We start from the raw sequence: 6,000 nt of genomic DNA on the forward strand, positions 1-6,000 counted from the left end.
CTGCGAGATGATGGCTTCTGAATAATGTTTGTACGGAATATGAAGGACAATTCTCGAAAATCCAAAGCATATGTTAAAACAGCAAGTGACCATATAACCACAATACGTGTCATAAAATATGTGGTTTGTTTATCGCATTCTACTCTTTCAACCAGAATCCTGAGAATTCGGTTTTCTTACTTTATCTGGCTTATCGGGTGGCCCCACACTGGATGTCTTCACGAAGAAATTCAGAAAATTCTCTCCCCTCCCACGCACATTACATGATCAACCGCGAGAGGGCGCCCAATAACACGGCATGTTAACGGCGAAGAAAACAGCCAGCAAGTTTGGAGGTCATAGATCAGTAAGTCGGTTCCTCAGCACGGGAAAAACATGCGAAGCACTTCGTACATGTGTTACAATCTACAAGATAAATGTCCGGTACGGAAAAGCAATTACTTATGTTTCTTTTCAAGGAATATTATTAAAGACTGTGCTATGGATACGTACACTTTGCAGGGGAAAGGGGGATGCATGGTGGCTGCGGGTTTGTGAATGATGTCAATACATAACGCCATTGTTTGTTTGTTTGTTTGTTTGCCACACTCAGCAATATTCCAGCTATATGACGGCGGTATGGAAATAATCGAATCCAGACCAGACAATCCAGTGATTGACATCATGAGCTTTGATCCCGTTAGTCGCCTCTGACAAGTATATAGTCGCCTATTACGGCAAGCATGGGTTGCTGACGACCTATTCTAACCCGGACCTTTACGCATACATCACGCCATTGCAAGCCATTGAACCTTTCGTTGTAGACACACTTACCTTCAAGTAGAGATGGACCAATTGATTACTGAGTTAAAAAACAGAGCTCATGATTTGTGTCAATAAAAAAATACTCAGCCTCCATCTGCTTGAAAATAAAATAAAAAGTATCGACCGCAATATGGCCATGCTCCTCAATGAGTGAGTGAGTGAGTGAGTGAGTTTGGTTTTACACCGCTTTTAGCAATATTCCAGCAATATCACGGCGGGGGACACCAGAAATGGGCTTCACACATTGTACCCATGTCGGGAATCGAACCCGGGTGTTCGGCGTGACGAGCAAACGCTTAAACCACCAGGCTACCCGACCGCCCCCTCCTCAATGAGCAAAGCCATCGAGACATGAGCATAATTCACAGCATGCCTGTAACACTTATTCATTAATACTCATGCCATACCATGCAAGTCCATTCTATTGGCAATGCACCTTACCGAAAAGTCTTGGTACAGTAAAATGTTCTATCGCAAGTTTCCATTAGTCATGTTCTCGTCCAGACCGCAATGTTTGATATCCAGTAAAGCACGGCGGCTATAGGACTAAGTCCTCCAAAGTGCAGGCAAGACTCATAGTTTACTTTTAACATTTTTTTGGGTCTTTGTTGTATAAAAATGTTTAATTAAAATGCTACTTCCATTTTTCTGTACTATAATCACCTAATTCTATGAACATTATTTCCATATGTTGAATTTGAAATGTGACATGAAAATAAATCTCAGCTCTCTTTTATGAAGAAAGAAAACAAAACTTGGCCTCAAATAATGAAGAAAGAGCAACGTCACTCTACCAAAACATTGCCCCACCAAGATAAGATCATACGCAATGCAGTAATACTGCCGCGGTTCATCAACATGCTTAAAACACAAGAACTATGACACAGAAAACTGCAGTACTAAAGGCAATCAACATAATAGTCAATAGGTTAATTGGATATAATTTTGGCGATGTCATTTTCCAATGTTTGCGACAAAGCGTAATCATAAAGGTATTTATATAATTTATCTGTGTAAGAACCTAGATTAACATCCGTCTGAAAACATTTCCAAATCACTTAAAAACTACATCCACCCAAGGTGAAATTACTCCGCCTCCTGACACCCAGATTGCACAACGAGTGAGACTACATTGTCGTAACACGCTTTCTTCACTTCTAAAACCCCAACAGATCGCAAATCTTAAGAGAACAACACACATCGAAATGCGTAACGTGATATTAATTTAACGAACACTTTTCATTAAAAGGATAAATACAGAAATGGCATCATGTTGAAAAGGTTTCGATCAGAATCAGAATTATAAAAGGTACAAACTAATCAAGGGCAAGTTGCTTCTTTCAACAGAAATAAACACAATTATGACGTTATAATACACAACTGTATCCCGCTGGAAATAATACTTACTTTCTTTCTGTGCAAATAGTTTGTATTGCTCTCTAACGTTCATTTTAACCGGAAATTAGCTTTCATCGTCTGACTGGATTTTATCTTTCATCTGAGAGAGAGAGAGAGAGTGAGAGAGTGAGAGAGAGAGAGAGAGAGATAGAGAGAAAGAGAGTGAGAGAGAGACAAAGAGAGAAAGAGACACACACACACTTTCTTTTTCCCCCTCTCTCTCTCTCTCACCACTAAAGTACACATTTACAGATTGTAGTATACCTACAGAATACATAGGCTCATTACGTACACCTACATAAACTGTGTTCACTGAAGTACATCTACATAAACTGTGTTCACTGAAGTACATCTACATAAACTGTGCCCACTGAAGTACATCTACAGAATACATTGGCACCGTAAGTACACCTACATAAACTGTGTTCACTGAAGTACACCTACATAAACTGTGTTCACTGAAGTACACCTACATAAACTGTGTTCACTGAAGTACATCTACAGAATACATTGGCACATTAAGTACACCTACATAAACTGTGTTCACTGAAGTACATCTACAGAATACATTAGCACATTAAGTACACCTACATAAACTGTGTTCACTGAAGTACATCTACAGAATACATTGGCACATTAAGTACACCTACATAAACTGTGTTCACTGAAGTACACCTACATAAACTGTGTTCACTGAAGTACATCTACATAAACTGTGTTCACTGAAGTACATCTACAGAATACATTGGCACCTTAAGTACACCTACATAAACTGTGTTCACTGAAGTACATCTACAGAATACATTGGCACATTAAGTACACCTACATAAACTGTGTTCACTGAAGTACACCTACATAAACTGTGTTCACTGAAGTACATCTACATAAACTGTGCCCACTGAAGTACATCTACAGAATACATTGGCACATTAAGTACACCTACATAAACTGTGTTCACTGAGGTACATCTACATAAACTGTGTTAACTGAAGTACATCTACATAAACTGTGCCCACTGAAGTACATCTACAGAATACATTGGCACATTAAGTACACCTACATAAACTGTGCCCACTGAAGTACATCTACATAAACTGTGCCCACTGAAGTACATCTACAGAATACATAGGCACATTAAGTACACCTACATAAACTGTGCCCACTGAAGTACATCTACATAAACTGTGCCCACTGAAGTACATCTACAGAATACATTGGCACCGTAAGTACACCTACATAAAGTGTGCCCACTGAAGTACATCTACAGAATACATTGGCACCTTAAGTACACCTACATAAACTGTGCCCACTGAAGAACACCCACAAAAACTGTGTTCACTGAAGTACATCTACAGAATACATTAGCACCGTAAGTACACCTACTTAAAGTGTTCCCACTGAAGTACATCTACAGAATACATTGGCACCTTAAGTACACCTACATAAAGTGTGCCCACTGAAGTACATCTACAGAATACATTGGCACCTTAAGTACACCTACATAAAGTGTGCCCACTGAAGAACATCTACAGAATACATTGGCACCTTAAGTACACCTACATAAAGTGTGCCCCCTGAAGTACATCTACAGAATACATTGGCACATTAAGTACACCTACTTAAAGTGTGCCCACTGGAGTACATCTACAGAATACATAGGCACATTAAGTACACCTACTTAAAGTGTTACCACTGAAGTACATCTACAGAATACATTAGCACATTAAGTACACCTACATAAACTGTGTTCACTGAAGTACACCTACTTAAAGTGTGCCTACTGAAGTACATCTACAGAATATATTGGCACTGTAAGTACACCTACTTAAAGTGTTCCCACTGAAGTACATCTACAGAATACATTGGCACATTAAGTACACCTACATAAACTGTGTTCACTGAAGAACACCTACAGAATACATTGGTACCATAAGTACACCTACATAAACTGTGCCCACTGAAGAACACCTACAGAATACATTGGCACATTAAGTACACCTACATAAACTGTGTTCACTGAAGTTCATCTACAGAAAACATTGCGATCTTAAGTACACCTACATAAACTGTGTTCACTGAAGTACATCTACAGAATACATTGGCACCTTAAGTACATCTACATAAACTGTGTTCACTGAAGTACATCTACAGAATACATTGGCACATTAAGTACACCTACATAAACTGTGTTTACTGAAGTACATTTACATAAACTGTGTTCACTGAAGTACATCTACAGAATACATTGGCACCTTAAGTACACCTACATAAACTGTGTTCACTGAAGAACACCTACATAAACTGTGCCCATTGGAGTACATCTACATAAACTGTGTTCACTGAAGTACACCTACTTAAAGTGTGCCTACTGAAGTACATCTACAGAATACATTGGCACCTTAAGTACACCTACATAAACTGTGCCCACTGAAGAACACCCACAAAAACTGTGCCCACTGAAGTACATCTACAGAATACATTAGCACCGTAAGTACACCTACTTAAAGTGTTCCCACTGAAGTTCATCTACAGAATACATTGGCACCTTAAGTACACCTACATAAAGTGTGCCCACTGAAGTACACCTACTTAAAGTGTGCCCCCTGAAGTACATCTACAGAATACATTGGCACATTAAGTACACCTACTTAAAGTGTGCCCACTGGAGTACATCTACAGAATACATAGGCACATTAAGTACACCTACTTAAAGTGTTACCACTGAAGTACATCTACAGAATACATTGGCACATTAAGTACACCTACATAAACTGTGTTCACTGAAGTACACCTACTTAAAGTGTGCCTACTGAAGTACATCTACAGAATATATTGGCACCGTAAGTACACCTACTTAAAGTGTTCCCACTGAAGTACATCTACAGAATACATTGGCACATTAAGTACACCTACATAAACTGTGTTCACTGAAGTTCATCTACAGAATACATTGCCACCTTAAGTACACCTACATAAACTGTGTTCACTGAAGTACATCTACAGAATACATTGGCACATTAAATTCACCTACATAAACTGTGTTCACTGAAGTACATCTACAGAATACATTGGCACATTAAGTACACCTACATAAACTGTGTTCACTAGGTACATCTACAGAATACATTGGCACCTTAAGTACACCTACATAAACTGTGTTCACTGAAGAACACCCACAAAAACTGTGCCCACTGAAGTACATCTACAGAATACAATGGCACCGTAAGTACACCTACTTAAAGTGTGCCCACTGAAGTACATCTACAGAATACATTGGCACCTTAAGTACACCTACATAAACTGTACCCACTGAAGAACACCCACAAAAACTGTGCCCACTGAAGTACATCTTTAGAATACATTGGCACCGTAAGTACACCTACTTAAAGTGTGCCCACTGGAGGACATCTACAGAATACATTGGCACATTAAGTACACCTACTTAAAGTGTTCCCACTGAAGTACATCTACAGAATACATTGGCACCGTAAGTACACCTACTTAAAGTGTTACCACTGAAGTACATCTACAGAATACATTGGTACCCTAAGTACACCTACATACACTGTGCCCCCTGAAGTACACCTACTTAAAGTGTGCCCCCTGAAGTACATCTACAGAATACATTGGCACATTGAGTACACCTACTTAAAGTGTTCACTGAAGTACATCTACAGAATACATTGGCACCTTAAGTACACCTACATAAACTGTGTTCACTAATGTACATCTACAGAATATATTGGCACATTAAAATCACCTACTTAAAGTGTGCCCACTGAAGTACATCTACAGAAT

Source organism: Haliotis cracherodii, unplaced genomic scaffold (assembly GCF_022045235.1).
Source record: "Haliotis cracherodii isolate W230 unplaced genomic scaffold, xgHalCrac1.p SCAF_13, whole genome shotgun sequence".
Taxonomy (NCBI): Eukaryota; Metazoa; Mollusca; class Gastropoda; order Lepetellida; family Haliotidae; genus Haliotis; species Haliotis cracherodii.